Source organism: Lynx canadensis, chromosome F2 (genome assembly GCF_007474595.2).
Source record: "Lynx canadensis isolate LIC74 chromosome F2, mLynCan4.pri.v2, whole genome shotgun sequence".
Lineage (NCBI taxonomy): Eukaryota > Metazoa > Chordata > Mammalia > Carnivora > Felidae > Lynx > Lynx canadensis.
This window is the reverse complement of record NC_044320.2, coordinates 9,243,223-9,263,730: the sequence shown is the minus strand read 5'-3', so window position 1 is coordinate 9,263,730 and position 20,508 is coordinate 9,243,223. Positions and strand designations below refer to the sequence as shown.

The 20,508-nt window shown below is 47.5% G+C and overlaps 2 long non-coding RNA genes across 2 annotated transcripts; both read right to left on the bottom strand.

The window, feature by feature from the left end:
- Positions 1-12,414: 12,414 nt before the first annotated feature.
- Positions 12,415-17,959, bottom strand: LOC115506391. Its single transcript, XR_003966359.1, has 3 exons — positions 16,395-17,959; positions 13,276-13,411; positions 12,415-12,972 (listed from the first exon to the last, which is right to left on the bottom strand). It is a non-coding gene; the product is annotated as an uncharacterized LOC115506391 (long non-coding RNA).
- Positions 17,960-19,077: 1,118 nt separating this feature from the next.
- On the bottom strand, positions 19,078-20,225 carry LOC115506552. The gene is made up of 2 exons (XR_003966417.1): positions 19,597-20,225; positions 19,078-19,235 (listed from the first exon to the last, which is right to left on the bottom strand). It is a non-coding gene; the product is annotated as an uncharacterized LOC115506552 (long non-coding RNA).
- Between the last annotated feature and the right edge of the window lie 283 nt (positions 20,226-20,508).

Below are 20,508 nucleotides of genomic sequence, written 5' to 3'. Positions count from 1 at the left end.
TCCACAGCGGACCTCGGGAGCCATGGCAACGAGGACTCTACGGCGGCCGCACGGGGCCAGGCGCCGCCGCGTTTCCCGAGCTCGCGAGAAGCATGGGGCAGAGACTCCTAGACGAGCGCTCACCCCTCCCCGCACCCTGTCCTCTTCCCCGTCCCCACCCCGCCTTCCCCGGACGGGTCCCCTTTCCCCAGATCGTCTGGACGGTCTAAGGAGAACCACGGACGCTCGCTTCCAGGTGGATCCGCCTCCCAGGCGTGCCTCCCAGCCCGCCCTCCACTTTCTCCTCTCTGGGGAGTTAACGCGCTCCGAAGCCAAGGGGGTCAGGATGGCGCCCCCACTGCCCTCGCCGGCGGGGCGGGCTTAAACTTCTCATCTGTAAGATGCGGGATAATAAATAACTTCAAGGGATCCTGGTGGAGGTTTTTAAAGAGATGATTTGAGTAAAGGAAAGACACGTTTTAAAAACAGCCTCCCTGTAAAGGGTAGTTGTCCTCGTTGGATTTCATCTCCTTAGTCACAGCCCAGCACCGATCTCCTCCTAACAGGTTTTCTAAAACCACCACCCTCAGCAACTTTCCCTACCCACCCACCACTTTGTGGCTGCCAAAAATAGAAAGTGCATCTCCTGGAATTCCCATTACTCCTCTCGCATTTCCCCAGACCCCTCCCCAAAGTGCCCAATTCGCTTTACCCAACTCTGGACTAGGAAGGACATCAGTAATTCATCCTCGGTTAGCTTCATACGTTCATATGTCAGCGCTTTAAGGGATGACAAAGTTGTTTGTTTGTTTGTTTGTTTGTTTATTACCACCTTCACTCATTTTGTACCCCCCCCCCAGCCTCTGGCAACCAGAACTGATTTATTCTTTGTATCTCTGTTTGTTTTTAGGTTTGTTTGTTTTTAGATTCTGCATATAAGTGAGATCCTAGAGTATTTGTCTTTCTCTGCCTGACTTATTTCACTTGATGTAATACCCTCAAGGGTCATCCATGTTGTAACAAATGACAAGATTTCCTTCTTTTAACGACTGAAATATATATATATATATATATATATACACACACACACACTATATATATACACTATATATATACACTATATATATATACACTATATATATATATACACACACATATAATCTTTTTATGACTGAGAAGTATTTCATATATATGTATAACCATATTTTATTTATCCATTCATTTTTAAAAAATTTTTTTAACATTTATTCATGTCTAAGAGAGAGCACGAGCAGGGGAGGGGCAGAGAGCGAGGGAGACACAGAATCTGAAGCAGGCTCCAGGCGAGGAGCTGTCAGCACAGAGCCCGACGCGGGGCTCAAACTCACAGACTGAGAGATTGAGAGATCGTGACCTGAGCCAAAGTCAGACACTTAACCAACTGAACCACCCAGGCGCCCCTATCCATTCATTTTCTGATGGATGCTTAGGTTGCTTTCACACCTTGTGTATTATAAATCATCCTGCAAGAACACGGGAGTGCAGGTATCTTTTTGAATTAGTGTTCTCATTTTCGTCAGATAAATACCCAGGAATGGAATTCTGGATCATACGGTAAGTTCTATTTTTAATTTTTTAAGGAACCTCCATAATGTTTTCCACAGTGGCCACCCACCGATTTACTTTACCACCAATAGTGCAAGAGAGTTTTTTTCTCCACATCCTCACCAACCCATGTTAATGCTTGTCTTTTCGAGAATGGCCGTTACAACAGGTGTGAAGTAATACCTCATTGTGGTTTTGATTTGCATCTTCCCGATGAGCACCTTGTCATGTGCCTGGTGGCCATGTGTACGCCTTCTTCGAAAAAATATTGATGCAGATGTTCTGTCCATTTTTAAATAAAAAATTGGCTATTGAGTTGCCTGAGTTCTTTACATTTTTGTCTATTAACCTTTTGTCAGATACATAATTTGCAAATATTTTCTCCCATTCCATAGGTTGCCTTTTCATTTTGCTTGATGTAGTCCCACATGTTTATTTCCGTTTTGGTTTCTTTTGCTTTTGTTGTCAGATTCTCCCCCCTGCCTAAAAAATCTTCACCATGACTGATGTCAAGGGACTTACTCCGGACATTTTCTTCGAGGAGTTTTATGGTTTTGTTTTGCCTATGTTATCATTACAAAGTAATTATTACCCTCTGTCCCTTTGCAAAGAGAGAGAGAGAGAGAGAGAGAGAAAGTATGCGTAAAATATTGTTTAAAAACTTCTTCCATCCCAATCTTAGTAAATAGTACAGAGTCCGTGGTCTCATCTTGAAATGTATGTGATGTTTCCATTATGAAAGAAGATTCATAGAGTAACGTGGAGCGTAAAGAAATGTGCTCTTTCAGCAGGAACCTGTTAAGCATTCACTGTTGCCGAGTATTAGGGTTTGCCAAGTGGCGACAAGAACGTGAAGTGAGGCAGAGAGACAGGAGCCAGGAGGGTGGAGGGCAGGAGGGGCTGGAAAGCCAGTCAGTTTGGCTACGGGCACAATTGCATGGGGTGATCAGATGAGGGGTCATGGAGGCCGTGAATGCCAGCTCAACCAGAACAGAATGGTGGGATCTCAGGCGCTCTGTCCCCACAGTGGGAGAACCATTTGGAGCTCCAAGGAGACTCCCCAAACACTCCAACTATCAATTTAGGTGACATCCACCGATCCTGCCCAAAAGCCTGGTTCTTGTCGTTTCACTAAGTTTTGGAAGCAACACGTTGCCGGGCGAGGAGCATGAGCTCTGGCCTCGGAGACCCGGTTCAGATCCACAGATCTGCTACCGCGTGGCGTTAGGCAGATGACTCCACGTTCTTGAGCTAACGCTTCCCCCATTTGTGTGTGGAGCTGACCATACAGGCAACGTATGGCTGTGCCACCGAGAGAGGGGTCTGTGAGCCGGCGTCTGGTTGCTCACGGAGGACGTGACATGCCACCAGCCACAGGCGAGGTTAGCAAACGGGCCTATGCCCAAGTGACAGCGAGAGGTTCATCAAGGCTAAAAAAGGTCTATTTCTGGCGGGGAGCTGGTCCCGGGGGATAAACCAGGTAGAAGGGTGGTTTCTGAGATGACAGAGGCATGAAGTCAGGACCAGTAGAAAGGACCTTGGCCTCTGGGTCACAAGAGACAAGAGGGAGATATTCTAGGACTCTAGAAAGTTCTCAAGACCAGTTGCAACCCAGATATCTGATGTGTTGGCTCTGAACTTTCATCCTCACGCTCAGACGGACTCACTCTTAAACCCTGTGGGGGTCAGAAGGGCCTGGAAATTTCCCTATGAAACTTAAAGTCTGTTACCTATGAAACTTAGTATCTGTGGAGCAGGGGTCTTCTCTCCATTTAGACGCAAGTAAACGAACAACGGAGCTGTGCTCAACATGGTCCAGTGTTTTGAAAGTGTTAGCTAATTCTTACATTAACCCTTCGAGGTAGAAAATGTTACCATCTACATATTGTCCATAAGGAAACTGAGGCCCAAGGAGATTATATTACCAGAATGTTATGCCCCAAACTGAATTCTCTCCTGCATCACTTTTGAGGGCAGGAGGGAGTTTATTTTTCATCTCCGAATCCTACCTCTCAGCACAACTCCTGATACTCACTAAGTGCCCAATAAATCTTTGTTGAACGGTTGAATGAGCAAGTCAGTGAGCCAGTCTCTTTGAGAGCGTGACACCCTGGATGCACACATCTCATGACTTAAATAGGATCACCACGGGAGTGTCCGTGTTTTAAGGGGATCTATCAGGTTATCCAGGAAGGGTGTCCCATTCTTTGGGCCACTGGACGCTTCCTTGGCTTAATACCTTTTCCCCAAAATGTAGGATAGGAGCTCCTTTGGGGAGCAAGGTCTTGACCGATTGTTCTCCACTCTGGTGGAAAGGAGAAGAGCCTCGGATGATAAAGCAGAGAAACAGGAATATCTACTTCATGATTTGTCATGGGCCAGGCCAGGGTGGTTTTGATGTGTCCTCCCTCAGCCCAACATCACAGTCACTCTGTCTCTTAGGAACAAAGGACCCATGGGGCACATAGGACAGGTGTACGATGTGGTGTGATTGTTACAGTCCACTGACAGAAGGGAAATGGGGGAATAAATCACAATGTGACAGCTCCAGGCAAATCGGAGTTTATTTTACTCAAACTGAATGAGATTGTTTAGAGTCACGGTGTGTGTCTATTTATGCAAATAATTATTCAAAACAGACTTGTTTCTTTGGCCCCTGGAAATGTAACTAGATGAGTGAGGCCTCCTGGGGAAATGACTACGACATTTTTGTGTACATAAGTAGGAGAAGTAAATCTGAGAAAGGGTTTTTTACTTTTTTAATTTCAAATAACAGCAAAATGATCCTCCTTCTTCTTTTGCGTTGGATAAATTCAAGAGACGACCTAGAAAGCTTTTTGGTTCTTATTATTTTCATCATTATATATAATTTAGTATTTTTATGATGTGTCACAAATACTGTGGTTACATTTCAATGGTATTAATATTCCGCCAGAAGAGTTTCCTCATTGCGTCTTCGTGACAAGTAAACCCCCAAGTTTACCAGCACCTCTATAATATCAATTACTTGCTTGCTTGCTTGCTTCCTTTCTTCCATCCATCAGCAAATATTTATCAAGTGCCTTCCAGGCACAGTTATGAGTAATTGAGACAATGTATGTAAAGCTCTTAGAAGAGCACTTGCCATTTAGGAAGTGCTCAGTAAGGATTAACTATTCCTGTGGGTTGGTGGGGAGAATGGGTGATGGGCATTGAGGAGTGCACTTGCTGGGATGAGCACTGGGTGTTGTCTGTAAGTGACGAATCATGGGAATCTACTCCTGAAGCCAGGACTATACTGCATGTTAGCTAACGTGACAACATATAAAATTAATAAAAGGAAAGGAAAGGAAAGGAAAGGAAAGAAAAGGAAAGGGAAAGGGAAAGGAAAAGGAAAAGAAAAGAGAAGAAAAGAAAAGAAAAGAAAAGAGAAAGGAATAGAGAAGAAAAAGAAAAAGAAAAGAAAAAGAAAAGAAAAAAGAAAGGAAAAGAAAAAAGAAAAGAAAAGAAAAAGAAAAAAGAAAAAATATGCATAAGTATCTAAAAAAATAAAAATAAGGGCGCCTGGGTGCCTCAGTGGGTTAAGCAGCCAACTCTGGCTCAGGTCATGATCTCACGGTTCCCTGGTTTGAGCCCCGCTTTGGGCTCTATGTTGACAGCTCAGAGCCTGGAACCTGCTTCGGATTCTGTGACTACCTCTCTCTCTGCCCCTCTCCCGCTCACTCTTTTCTCTCTCTCTCTCTCTCTCTCTCTCTCTCTCTCTCAAATAAACATGAAAAAATTTTTTGACATAAAAATAAATATGCATTATCAGATGTGAGTTCCTCAAGCCTCAGACTCTCCGATGATTCCATGCAAGTACAAGAACACATCTCAAAAGCAAGTGTAAAATGATTATTAAATTATTCTCTGCAAGTTTTCCATCTGTTAACAGATAAAGTGAGGTACACTAAAACCGTCAAGAGTTTGAGCAAACATGGGTTTGAATCAGGCTGTGCCAAACTGAGTGGTCAGGTGTGCCTCCCTCCCAGGAGCTGGTGGACAAGTTTTTATAGAGAAGACGGGAAGCAAAGCAAGGAAATCATTGGATCGGCTTATAGCTTAAACAGTTGCCTTATTTGGGAAAGCCCCGTTGGCTGTGATTGGTTGTCTGTAGGTTCCGCCTCGGTCACCTTGAGGCATTTGTAGGAATTGACTCTGGCTTCAGTTTTGGCTTACTTACACAGGCTGCCCAGGCGACAGAGCCACCTCCGTGTACTTGGCCTCCTCGCCTAAGCACCTGAACACCTCCAAACTTTTTGCCTGTCTTTGCTAGCTTGATCCAAACTGCTGCCCGTCTCCGTTAGCTCAATACAAGTAAGAGTTGACCCTTCCGGACGGCCTTTTACTAATCTGCACCTACTCAGAGCAGAGTCATTGGGGTATGCTCCTCCCCCACTGAGGATTCAACAATTCACTTGACTTTCTTGTTCCTTCATCTGTGAAATGGGAAAAGTAAAGGGCCTGCCTGCTTGCGTTTCAGAGAGGTTTACAAGAGAGAACGTGTCAAGAGTTTGCCTCCACTAAGTGCTCGGTTCTCCGTTTTTGTTGTCACGCGTGAGGAAAGGTGGAGGGCGATGGCTTGTCCCAGGGAAGACCCCCGGGTACAGCCAGTGGTTAGACCAACAGGGGTCAGTCATGCCTCCGTCACTGTCCTGAGTTGGACCCATCAGCACACGTTTCCACTGGAGGAAGAGGCTCTTGATCTCGGAAGGCTGCCGACCAAGTTTTTCCCTGATTCGTTTATTAGTTTGTTTCAAGTTCGGGCGTTTTGTCATTTTTTTAGCCCTTCCTGGAAGACAGGTAGTAGCAGGTGCTGAGCCCCCCCCCCAAAAAAAAAATTGGAGGAGCAAAAGCTAAAAAATTGTGTGCACTAATTTAATTTTCTCTGAGAACTGGGCGAACAACAGCTTTGTTCCATTTGAGTGTTAGAACACCTGGGGCCAACTCACAGAACACCCAAGATCTTGTCTGAGAACCACTGAGCTCTACCAACAATGGGCAAGGGTGGGAGAAAGTGAAATCCACAAAAATTAAAACTCTATCTCCAAAAACATTAATCCTGCCTTAATATAATCTACGAGGATACACTTGAAATGAGGACCCCAGGGAAATTTGCAAGCAACTGCCAATTTTGCTAATGATAATAAGTTTATTTTAATTGCTAATATATCCCTAATTACTCTAGTTCTAAAATGTTTACTTGGCTGCCAGTCATCTTTGATTTATGTTCTTCGTGGAAAGAGTTTGTCATATCAATCAACCCATTTCAAGTTCGGGGGCAACTGCTGAAGATGATCTCACCTTCCTTGTCACACAGCTCGGCTGGGTACCATTCGTCCAAAGGCAGAGAGAGGCCTTCCCCACCAAATCTTCTAGAATTCATAGCTTCCTGTTTCAGCTGGAGAAGAGTCGTATTTTTAAGACTGGTTACATAAGCAAAAAGGACTGACACTATCCATTCCAAACTCTCTTTTTAATCTGATCTCCTGCCTGTTCCGTCTCCTGTATCTATCTGAATGCGTGCATGTGTGTGTCCAAATCATTGTTCCAAGAGCATCATGTAGTCCGTGTAAAGATTCCTAATCTGGGGGAGGGGGTGGTGCATGACAGGATCCCATTGACCTATTTTCTCATTTTTTCCCCTTTTTCAACAAACATGTGTCGAGCCCTTAGGGCTGGGGTGGCGTGGTAACCAAGACTGACAAGGTCTTGACTATGCCACAGCCATATACTCATAGAAGGAGACGTACAGTAAACAAGTAGATAAACAAACACTTCGTAAGATGATTGCACGTGATATGTGTTAGGAAAGAAAAATGGGGTGGTAGTTTGAGCTTGGAGGATGGCTACTTTGGGTGATCTGAGTAGGTCACATATCGGGTGAGTCCTGAGCATGAGAAGGAGCCAGTTACATGAAAAGCTAAGAGAAGACTGTTCCCAGGGAGAGAGAAAAGAGCGACTGGGGAGAGGCTGGCCTGCTAACAGACAGAATAAGGCAGCCCGTATGATGGGGAAGATGTGCGAGAAATGTTAAGGGGTAGGTAGGAGGCAAATAATCGGGTAGGACCTTGTAAGGAGACAGGATGTTACTCCAAACGTGATGGACACAGGTGCGTACAGAGAGAAGACCACGCGAGGACCCAGGGAGAAGAGCCTAGAACACGCCCTTGCCTCACAGCCCTCGGAAGGAACCAGATCTACCAACACCTTGATCTCAGACTTCTCACCTCCGGAACCACGAGAAAACAAATTTCTGCTCGGTGGAAATTTTGAGAAGGCGATGCGGGTCTCTGAATGTGGAGCGGAGATCCGAACTGGAGATTTAGTTGGCCTGGTTCTAGTTTACAGAGGTGTTGACACCCATGCCCATGGATGAGAACACTCTAGAAGTGAGTGTAGCTAGAGGAGAGGGCCAAGAGCTAAGCATGAGCATTCTCTGAATTTTGAAGTTGGCACAATGTGGAAAAATTAGCAAGGAAGACATAAAACCAGTGGGGTAGGAGGAGAAGCCAAGTAAGAGAATTGCTTCCAAGAAAGAAGGACTGACGAAATCTTTAAAATGCTGCCATGGGTCAAGTCGAGTGAGACCTAAGACTTGATCACGAGATCAAGCATCGTTGAAGGGTGACGCAGCTTTGCCAGGAGCTGCTACGGTGGACGGTGGGCTTATAATCCTGACTGGTGTGGGTTCAAGGAAGACTTGGAAGAGAAGACTTGGGGACAAAAAATTGTGGAAGAAAAACCTACCGAGGAATTTTGCTGCTACTGGGAACAGAGCAACGGAGAAAGAGAGCAGTTATAAGGGATGTGGAGTCCGAAGAGGGCTTAATTAAGACAGGTGTTATGATAGCACATTGGCATGCCACTGCCTAGAAGAGAGGGCAATTCTTGGAGGAATCTCCATAAATAGAGAGGAGGGGGCGGGCTGCAATCGTGAGTGGTGAGTCGGCCTTAGATAGCAGCAAGGACCTTCCAGCCACAGCACAGGGAGGGAGGAGAGTAGGAGCAGATGCCCGTGGGTGGATGAACACAGTGCCAATGGCTGGTTGAGTCTTCTTAGCTGTTTCTATTTTCTCAGCGAAATAGGAAGCAAGGACATCAGCCAAGAATGGCTTGGAAAGGATGTCTTGAGGGTTCGAGGCGGAAGGATAAGGTAGCAAATGGCCAGGCTGGGGACGGGGAGAGTGAATACATAGAACGGGCTAAGATGATTGCCAGGCATCACCACACACACCTCGAGGGTTATGGTCATGCATTTAAAGACAGCCTCCCTCGTGTTTGCTCATGAGCCATCTTCGGCGTGTGGAAAACTGCGTAACAGGCATAGCTTCAGATGCAACCAGAGCTGTGGGTTTACCGAGAAAGCACAATGAGTGGAGGGACATGCGGGGGAGCGACAGTGATGACGGCTCATGGGACCTAAGGTGAAGAGGTGCGGAAATGAAGACACCAAGGAATGGTATCAGGACCGACGGAATTTGACGTGGTAGCATTGAAAAATTGTTGTAGGTGAAGAGGTGGTGAGCTGGAATAGCAGTGGTGGTCAAAAGTGGAATGTTTAAGAGGTGGCTGGGTGGCTCAGCCGGTTGAGCACCTGACTCTCGATTTCAGCTCCGGTCACGATCTCATGGTTGGGGGATCAAGTCCCGCATCTGGCTCTATGCTGGGCATAGAGCCCACTTAAGATTCTCTCCTTCCCCCTCTCTTTGCCCCTGTCTTGCTCATGTGCCTGTGCATGTTCTCTCTCTCTCTCTCTCTCTCCCTCTCTCTCTCTCTCTGTCTAAAAAAAAAAAAAAGTGGAACGTTCAAAATTGAGACGATGGAGGAAGTAACGGCAGGGTCCAAGGTCTGACGGTGATAGTGTGTGACTGTTTTAAGGTGGAAGACCAGATTACAAGCACAGAAGCAGTAAAGGAAGTGAGAGGTCAGACAAGAAACGCGTGAAGGATGCTCGACATTAGCCACCAGGGACTGCAAATCCATCCGACGGTAAGTACCGCTATACTCCTTTAGGGCGTGGCTGAGATCAGAAAGATAGACGTCACCAAGTGTTGGTGAGGACTGGGAGAAACTGGAACCTTCTTCGCACGCTGCTGGTGGGGATATAAAATGATGAAATTCCTTTGGGAAATAAGTTGGCAGTTTCTTAAAACGTTAAACATAAATTTACCATGGGACCTAGCAATTTCATTCCTAGGTATCCACCAAGGAGACATGAAGACGTCTGTCCCCACAAAGACTTGCGTGTGAATTTCCTAGCAGCCTTATCCACGGTGGCCGAGAAGCAGAAACAACACAAATGCCTGTAATGAATCAATAAACGAAATGTACTTTACCCATATAATGGGGTATTATTCTACCTTGAAAAGAAACGAAGCGGTGATTCATGCTACAACATGGGGAAACCTTGCAAACATTATGCTAGGTGGAAGAATCCAGACCCGGAAGGTCACATGTTGTGTGATTCCATTTATATGAAATGTCTAGCAAAGGCAAATCTGTGGATATGGGAAGCAAATTAGGGCTTGGCTGGAGCTGAGGGGTGGGAGTGAAAAGTGACGGCAAATAGGCAGTCAAAAATGTCTTAAAATCGGGCTCTAGTGCCGGTCGCCCAACTCGATAAATTCATTAAAAATCATTGAGTTGGGGGGGCCTGGGTGGTTCAGTTGGTTGAGCGTCTGACCTCAGCTCAGGTCACGATCTCACAGCTCGTGAGTTCCAGCCACGCATCAGGCTCGCTGCTGTCCGTGCAGAGCCCGCTTTGGATCCTCTGTCTCCCTCTCTCTCTGCCCTTCCCCCCCCCCACTCTCTCTCTCTCTCTCTCACTCTCTCAAAAATAATAAACATTTTAAAAAATCATTGCGTTGTACACTTGAAATAAAGGAATTTTATAGGATGTAAATTATAGCTCAATAAAGCTGTGTGTGTGTGTGTTTTCATCAAAACAGGAAACTAAAAAGGATGAAGGAAATCGAGTGGCCCGAGTATTCAAGGGGATATCTGTGTGTGTATTGACATCTCCAGGAAGATTGGCAGGAGTCATCCTAGAAGGAGTAACGACCGGGGAGGTGCTAACGTCTTCAAGAAAAGAGGGGTCAGTAGTCGATGCACCAAGAAATGGCAGCAAATGATGCGGTCTGATGGCCTGAACTCTAAAATCAGAGGTTTCACGGCAACCGGGACAAAGATCCAGAAATGGCCATGAGAAGCAAGGACACCCAGCCTGCTGCCAGGTTCAGGGATACGACGACTCTGGGAGAGAAATCTCAGTGCACGTGCTTATCATTTATAATGAATCATCACAACAGCCTGGTGAGGTATGCAGGGGAAGATCCCGGACTGGGACCCGGACACGGGACCCTAGTCTCAGCTCCTCCAGTGGTTACCGATTGACCTCAACTTACCCTCTTGGACCTTCAACCATAAAATGAGAACAACAATCACTCTCAACGTCACAGCGTTGTTCTGAGGGAGACCCAAGAGTATTTACAAATCCACCCCCACGTTTCATAATAGGAGGCCACAGAGCTGTTCTTCGCAAACACTCTCCATTTTTGGCTGAGATGGAGAAACCTGAAGTTCAGAGTGGTTAGGTGATTTGTCCAAAGCCACACAGCACTTAAAGAGAAGACAAGAGTTTTATCTCCTCCCATCCTCCACGCTGCCTCCCCTTGGCAAAGCCTCCTCCCAAGAGCAGCACCCCTCTAGGGTTCCTATGCCCACTCTGAGAGAGGAATAATAAGTAAACATCAGTGCCACACGTAATCAAATCTCAAGAAGCCCTAAAACTAAAGTAGACTAAGCCTGGTATACAGAAGCCTCTTGGAAAATCTGGACACAGCCATCGTTTCCACCACAAGCCATGGCCCTCCTGCTCTCTTTCTCTGCACCAGCCACACCGTAAGCCTTGCCATTTCTATGCTGGATCATGTCCAGCCATCGGCCCTTTAAACGGTGACTTACCGATTCCTTTCTATTTTCCAAGCAGTCTTCTGTGCGTTGAGGATTCAAAGCATTCCTGACCCGCTTGGAGCTTTTATTCTGGCGACTTCAAGAGGCCAGAGCAGGAGGAAATCAAAGGCCAAAACCAAAGCAAGCAAATAATAAACTCCATATACAAATGAACAGGCAGGAAATGAGACAGTTCAGTTTCCGGGGGCGGTGGGAGTGGATGGGGAGAACATTCCTAGAGTGGTTGAGCAGGCTTCCCCGCAAAGGTGGTATTTGCCTGATGAGAGGGAGCTGGCCTTGAGAAGTTCAGGGAGAAGAGCGTTTCTGCCAGAGTCTGGCAGGTGCAAAGGCCCTGAGGTGGAGGTGGGCTTGGTGTATTACAGGAACAGAAAGGAGAGCAGTGCCGTGGCCATGGCATAGTGAGCAGAGGGGAATGTACTGTGGGATAGAGTGTCTTCAGCAGGAAAGTGAAGTGATCTGATGTACCTTTGAAAAAGATCACCGTATGTAGCCGTTGTGTGGAGGACCGGACTATCGCCTGGATGATTAGAATGGGCACAGGCCAGCTAGGAAAATTTCTCCCTTCAAGTAAGTGCCTCCCTGGTCTTCAAATGTCCCTTCCCATTTTCCTCCCCTTCCAAACTCATGCCCCTTCTTCACGAGTATGTCAGAAGGCTGCACAATAGTCAGAAGGCGGAAACGGGTCAAATGCTTATCAGTGAATGAATGGAGGAACAGAAGTGATGCATGCTTACAAGGGAATATTATTCAGCTGTACTGAATAATCAGGAGTACCGATACCTGCTATGGTGTAGACAAACCTTAAAAACATCACGCGACGTGAAAGAAACCAGACACAAAACGCCGTGTATTGTACGATTCGATTTACATGAAATATCCAGAAGGAGTAAATCCATAGACAGAAAGCAGACTAGCAGTTGCCAGGGCCTGGGGGACGGGTCATGGAGACTGACTCCTCGAGGGACGTTGAAACTCTTCTGGAGCTTGATCGAGGTGGGGGCCGCACAACACTGCGACTGCGCTAAATGCCGCTGAATTCTGAACTTTCAAACGGCTCATTTTATGTCGCGTGACTTTCACCTCAATTAAAAACTTTAAAGGAGAGAAAGCGGGCATTAGATGTGTTTTTCTAGCAGGCAGGATAAATGTATTCCGACTGACAGCAGTTGGGAGGAAGGATCTTTTGGAAAGACACCGATTCTTCAGAGACTTCCAGAAGGAGCTGGACAACCAGGCCGTGGGGGGGCTGGCAGCAGGTTGAGTGCAGCCCTGGCTGAGGCCAGCTCGTCCCTGTCCCCGGGAGACAAGAGAATCTGATCGGCCAAGCTGTGCCCCGTGCCTCCGTGCTCCCCACGGTCTGCGACGTGGGTATGAGATCACAGCCTTCCCCAAACCCACAGACTGAGGGCGGCGTCACTGAAAGAGGGGAAGAAGGGATAAGAGGCAGAACAAGACAACAGATGTCACCACAAACACCCTTCAGCGCGGCGCGTACATTCTTTCACTGCATCTGTCTGGACAATGTTTGCAACTGGCACTGCCCGGGCCCTGGGGATAAAAGTGGTCTCTGCCCTCCCGGAGCTTGTAGTCGTGAGGAAAGATGGTCACCAGCTCTCCGCCAGCGGGCAGGATGCTGTGCAATGGAGTACAGAGGACACCAGGGAAGCTTTTCTGTCTGTCTGACTGTCTGTAATCCAGGCAGAGGTAGGAACTCCATACCTTCTTTAGGCCTCTGGGGCCACCTCGAGTCACTTCTGTCTTATTGCTCTTCATACTGGTGTCACCACATGTCTGGCTACGTCACTCATTGGACAGTGAGCCCTGAGCTGCATGGAGCTCAGAACTAACACAGGGGCTAAGAGTTGGAAAAAAAAAAAAAGAAGGAAGGAAGGAAGGAAGGAAGGAAGGAAGGAAGGAAGGGGAGGGAGAAGGAAGGAAAGGGATGGAGGGAGGAAGGAAGGAAGGAAAGAAGGAAGGAAGAAAGGAAGGAAGGAAGGAAGGAAGGAAGGAAGGAAGGAGATGGGGGGAGCCAGAGGCAGGACCGAAGGAACAAAGGCCGGACAGCAGCCAGGGGAGGGCGGGGGGCGCCAGGAAGGAAGGGAGGAAGGAAGGACACGGAAGAAGGAGAGGAAGGAGCGGGAAGGAGGGAGAGGAAGGCAAGGGAGGGAGGGAGGAAGAAGGAAGGAAGGAAAGAAGGAACAAAGGAAGGAAGGAAGGAAGGAAGGAAGGAAGGAAGGAAGGAGAAGGAAGGAAAGGGAGGAAGGAAGGAAGGAAGGAAGGAAGGAAGGAAGGAAGGAAGGAGATGGAGGGAGGGAAGAAGGAAGGAAGGAAAGAAGGAAGGAAGGAAGGAAGGAAGGAAGGAAGGAAGGAGAGGGAAGGGAGGGAGGGAGAAGGAAGGAAAGGGAGGAAGGAAGGAAGGAAGGAAGGAGAGGGAGGGAGGGAAGAAGGAAGGAAGGAAAGAAGGAAGGAAGGAAGGAAGGAAGGAAGGAAGGAAGGAGAGGGAAGGAGGGAAGAAGGAAGGAAGGGAGGGAGGGAGGGAAGAAGGAAAGAAGGAAGGAAGGAAGGAAGGAAGGAAGGAAGGAAGGAGAGGGAGGGAAGAAGGAAGGAAATAAGGAAGAAAGAAAGGAAGGAGGGAGGGAGGAAGAGAGGGAGAAGAAGGAAGGAAGGAAGGAAGGAAGGAAGGAAGGAAGGAAGGGAAGGAGGGAGGAAGGCAGAAAGGAAGGAAGGAAGGAGAGGGAGGGAGGGAAGAAGGAAGGAAGGGAGAGAGGGAAGGAGGAAGGAAGGAAGGAAGCAAGGAAGGAAGGAAGGAAGGAGAGGGAGGGAGGGAGCAAGGAAGGAAGGAAGGAGAGGGAAGGAGGGAGGAGGAAGGAAAGGGAGGGAGGAAGGAAGGAAAGAAGGAAGGAAGGAGAGGGAGGGAGGGAAGAAGGAAGGAAGGAAGAAGGAAGGAAGGAAGGAAGGAAGGAGGAGGGAGGAGGAAGGAAAGAAGGAAGGAAGGAGAGGGAGGGAGGAAGGAAGGAAGGAAGGGAGGGAGGAGGAAAGAAGGAAAGGAACAGAGGGAGGAAGGAAAGAAGGAAAGGAGGAAGGAGAGGGGGGAAGGAAGAGGAAGAGAAAGAAGGAAAAAAGGGAGTGGGGGAAGAGGGAGAGAGGAAGGGGAAGGGAGGAAGGGGGAGGGAGGAAGGGGAAGGGGGAGGGAGGGAGGAAAGGAGAACACATGGATAAACTGGATACACTAATTTTAGTTTGTGTCCCGCTTCCTTTTTGATAAAGGGCCTTTAAAACTAACTTTTGTTGTGTGGCCATCTTGAACTCCACACTGGGGGTGGCTATGAGATGACTTTCCTACAGGGTGACAGCTGATGGCTGCCCTCTCACTAAATCATAGCAGGGGGCTGGGCCTGACATCTGCCGGAGCCCTCTGCCTCCAACAGGACAATGGCAGCACGTTTGACCCCAGATGGCGGCTGTTTCCATGCCCAAAGTCCTTCTCACCGGGTGGCTTGTTTTCGTATCTCATCAACCTTGCAACCGAGACGGGTTTCTTGGATAAACACCAAGATGTTGGCAGTGGCCGTCTCTGAGTTGAGGGATTATGGGTAACTTCTTCTCTCATTTATTTGAATGTTCTCATTTTTTGTTTAAAAAAAAAATGATGGTGAATCACTTCCAAAATAGATAAAATCAGATTATTCATTTCATGAAAGTGAATCCTTCCTCATGCCACTGTTTAAGCTCACTTTCTCTTGCTTGGTGTTCTCCATGACAGTTCAGTGATAGTCCCCTCCCCTTGAGAGAGAACCACAAGGCATGGCCTTAGGCCTGTTTTCGGAGAAGCTGTTACTATATACCTAGCATCGGGGAAGGTGGGCCGCTCTAGGATGTGGTTCTTGATTTTTCCTTTCACCAAAAAGGAGGAGAAAGAGAAGAAGAAGCTGGTGAGGCCGCTGGCACTGAGATTCAGCTCTCTCCCCTTGCCCACAGCAGAGCCCTTGTAGATTCAACCCGAGTGTCACCCACAGGGAAGTGTGCCATTTGAATCTGCTTTGGGGTGGAGGATGGGTCACCTTCCCTCTCCACAATGCAAATGCAAGATGGCCTTCTGCATTGAAAATAAAAGTCCAGAGGCACCAGCCTTGGTCTCCTCCCCCCCCCCCCCCCCCCCGCCCACCTCCCACTCCTGCATTTCATTTCCTTTGTTCTCATTTCTTTTAAGGCTCCCAAAGGGTAAGAAAAATTTTGCCAGCTTGTAGTATCCACCTGCTAAATCGCTCCCCACCCCCTAGGTACCCACCGGGTCTGGATCCCTGGCAGGTGCTGCTTGCAGCTGTAGCCCATTTCACCCAGCATGGGACAGATGGAGGGGTACAGCCATCACAGTGGGACAGGGGTTTTTTTGCGTTTTTTTTTTTTTAATATGTGATCAGACCTTCATCGGGGCCTGGTAGGGAAGTGTGGCATCGAGGCAAAGTATGCCAAGGTAGCAGGTGTCTGCTCCGCCGTGTTGCATGAGCAGTAGTGGGATTCCTTTCGGGGAGGAGGGGGGTGGTTGGCATCCCCTGCGGCACAGGCAGATCGTTTTGCATCTGAGTTGCTTTGAAGTAACCACCGACCCTGCCTGGAGAAGCATTGAGGGGAAATGACACTGGAGTCTCCAAGACCTGAGCGGAACCCGGGCTTCAGCGATCATGAGTTGTGGGACGGCACGACGCTCGCATTCTGAGGTCTGCCTTCCTCACCTTTAAAACGTGGTTGTGGTGGAGTTTGCGAGAGCCCGCGGGGCATCCACATGCTCCCCTACATGTCCCAGCTCTCCCCACCACCCATGGTTGTGTAACTCTCACCTTCACTCGTGGTGCGGAAGGGAAGGGATATGTCCCTCCCCAGTCTAAGGCAATTAAGTGGGCAAGCTTGGAGGCCAATGGCTTGGTTAAAAGATAACGGAGAGCCACCCGGTCCATATTAGTCGTTAACTGTTGTCTGGTCACGGCAGCTACAATATGAAGTCAACCTTGGCAGGACTGCGGTAGAGATTATAGAGAAGGAGGGTACAACGTCTCGCACGTCGTACAGGTTCCGTCAAAATGGCTGGTCTTCCCATGAGCCGACAGCTATGGAAGCTGACACGAGCAGAGGGCCTCCAGCAGACGCGACGGTGCCACGTGACCTCTCTCTCCTGTGGCATCTGGGTCGAGTCATCCCTCTGAGATTTGAGAATCTTGAGGTACGAGAAAGAGGGAAAGGTCACAGGTTGGCTCTGGTCATTTAACCTCTTGACCCCCGGGACACTTTTTCCCGAGTTAGCATTTCTGGAGAGAGTGACTAGGGCAATATTTAACCTTCGGGGTGCCAGGCCGTTCACCTGTAATGCTTCCAGCAGCAGTCAGTAACAGGCAGGGCAAGGGCCGAGGGGTCACACAGACCTCGGCGTGACTCCTAGGCCCCCTACGTGCCCTCCTTGTGCTTGGGAAGGTTATCAAAGCTCTCTAAGCTTACTGTAAAATGGCGGATATTATTCCTGCTGAATTTGTTGGGGTTATCCAGAGAAACAGAACAGGATGTACGATGGATGAATGGATGGATAGATAGATGTAGATCTACACAGATCTGCGTCTAGATACCTATGGATATATATACAGATGGTCGCTGACCGACAATGGTTCTTATGATTTTTCAACTTTGCATTGCCGAAGCGATATGCATTCAGTAGAAACCACACTCAGAATCTGTGCAAAGGGGCTTTGCAGACGGGATTAAGTTACAGGTCTTAAAATGGAGAGACTACCCTGGATTATCTGAGCGGGCCCAACATAATCACAAAAATCCTCATCGGAAAGAGGCAAGGGGTCAAAAGTCGGAAAAGGGGGCGTGACAGCAGAAGCAGAGGGATGTGTTTTGAAGAAGGAGGTAGGGCCCGAGGGTCAAGGAATGGAGGCAGCTTCCAGAATCTGGAAGAGCGAGGAAATGGGGTCTTCTCTGGAGGGTCCAGAAGGAACGCAGCCCGCTGACGTCTTGATGGGACACTCCTAAGTCTCATTTTGGGGCCATCGGACCTTCAGAACTGTAAGATAATACACTTATTTTGTCTTAGGTCATCAACTCTGCGGCAACGTGTCACTGCAGTGATAGGAAGCTTAAATAATTGGGGAGGAAACGTCCCCGACACAATAAAGTCTGACATACTTGTAAACAATCATTTTTATTGCTGCATCTAACTTTGAAAGGTATTATCATGTAAACATAGTGACCCTCTATAAAACCGTGCACAACACAGAAGACAGGCAACATAAGCAATTCTCAAGGTGTGCTTTCCTGACAGAGCATCAAAACAGCAGGCTCTCAGGGCGCCTGGGTGGCTCAGTCGCTTGAGTCCGACTTTGGCTCAGGTCATGAGCTCACGGTTGGTGAGTTTGAGCCCCGCATCGGGCTCTGTGCTGACAGCTCAGAGCCTAGAGCCTGCTTCGGATTCTGTGTCTCCCTCTGTCTCTCTCTGTCCCTTCCCCACTGGTGTCCTGTCTCTCTCACTCTCAAAAATAAATAATAAAACATTAAAAATTTTTTGAAAAAAAGAACTGCCTAGCTGGAGAACAGCATGCAGAACAAATCTGAATCGCAGGCCACATTTACTTCGAGAACAGGCACCATGTGAGAGCAATGACAGGGAGCGTCCTGTCCAACTCTTTCGCTGGCTGTACAATTGTACCGTGTTTATGCGTGTCAAGGCACTCAAGTGTTTTGCCTTTTTTTTTTTTTGACCCTTAAAGATCTTCTTCTCTTCTATTTTTAATAGCACATGAGTGAAAGGCGATCATGAACTCCAAGAAGGTTGCAACCTTGGCAAGGAAATGGTTCAAAAGAAGAAGGTGCTTTCCCAAAGAGAGGCTCTCTCCTGCCCATTTTCCACGAACCCTCATCTACTGTCACCAACTCCCATGAAGCTACTCCCTGGGGAGAATGAACTTTTTCTTCACTGTATTTTATGTGCAAACTGCAATTTATTTACTTTGTTATTTATTTATTCGAGAGAAAGAGAAAAAAGAGAGAGAGAGTAAGCAGGGAAGGGGCAGAGGGAGAGAGACAGGGAGACACAGAACCCAAAGCAGATTCCAGGCTCTGAGTTGTGAGCACGGAGCCCGACACGGGGCTCGAACTCATGAGCCGTGAAATCATGACCTGAGCTGAAGTCGGATGCTAAATGACCGAGCCACCCAGGCACCCCATATTTACTTTCAAGTTGGTATTAATTAAACAGTTCAGCAAGGGATAGGGGTTTGTAGGCAGGCCCAGGAATTTGCATTGTTAAAAGCGCCTCATGGAATTCTCTAGATGAAAATTCATGTATGAAAACAATGCCTCAGGGAATAAGAGGGGACCATCTACCCACGTGGTTGGTTCTCTATCACATTTCCCAGCCAGTTCCCTTTCAACTGCTAGCATTGGCAAAGTAAAGACGAATTGATATTATCTTCCTGAGCAGATTACAATTTAGGAAAGCAAAAATGAGATTAAAAAAAAAAAAGACACATAACCGAATTAAAATGGTTTTTTCTCAATAATGTAGTTGCTCACTCCCTTCCAATAAAGCAGTTGATTCCAAGCAGACTGCAAATCAGACAATTTCTGGATATTCAGATTGAAGTCATTCGTCAGAGACCGTCCTACATGGTTGGCAAATTTTGGCAAACCTGGAGCAGAGAAAAGAGAAAAGAAATACATGATTCATCCAGATAGACAGGAAATGCGGTAACTGCTGAAATCACTGTGCACACGCACACGCACACGCACACGCACACGCACACACACTAGCTTGGGTAATCATAATTAGGAAGAGTAGAGCCTCAACTTGGAGGAGCTCTCATTTTTATCCCAGCTCGGTGCTTACTTAACCACCATTTTATATTGTTTTCTTTCCCCACCTGCACCACTTCCTCTAGAACAGAAATCCTTACAGGGTAACAAGTGGGTTTTCCCCATAGTCTATTCATTCATTCGCCAGTTACGTAAGCACACATTCCAACAGGTAAGAGCAGAGAGAACAGAGGTTACCCATCTTGTTCCTCTGAAGTCATAAATGTGCAGAATGCGCCCTGCTGATGCTAACGCACGACTGGCAACATGGGACAACTGTGATGGCCTTCATTTGGAAGGGACGCTTGGGCCACTGGTGAACGATACAGACAGTCCCCAAACTCGCAGGCTTTAAATTTAACAAAGAAGGTGGCTGAATGAAAATCGCATTACGGGACGGAAAAGGTTTGTTTGAGAACTATGAAGTGTGAAAGGATAGGACCCTAATCTAATCTACTATGCACGCTGCAAGACAGGCAGGGGACGGCTGTTCCGCTCATGAGTGTCGAGCTGAATTAAGTACTTGTCCTCCAACCCCTTAGATTTTCATCCTTGATTGTTGGAGGAGCCTCATGAGTCATCCTTGACTCTCGATATTAATAACCATGTCTTTGGCTTATTAGCTTCTGGATATGTTTATGTGCGAGGGAAAGGGTTGCAAAATCTTTAATATACAGACACGGAGCTTTTGGCTATAAAGGAAGTACTTTAAGAAATGGTATAGCAAATCCATCCAATTTAATGAATACTTACGGTGTATCTATTCTTCTCTTTTTTTACGTTTATTTTTGAGAGAGAGCGTGCATGGGGGAGGGGAAGAGACAGAAGGAGACACAGAATCCGAAGCAGGCTCCAGGCTCCCAGCTGTCAGCACAGAGCCCGACGTGGGGCTCAAACTCACGAACCGCGAGATCGTGACCTGAGCCCAAAGTCGGACGCTGAACCGACTGAGCCACCCGGGCGCCCCTGGTGTATCTGCTATTCTCAAGACATTCAGATGGATACAAAAATGAAGTCAACGGTCCTTGTTTTCACGGGTCTTAAATGCAACAGTGCGTGTCCATGAGGCTGGGGAGGGGGCAGCAAATAAGAAAAAAAAAATGGAGAGGG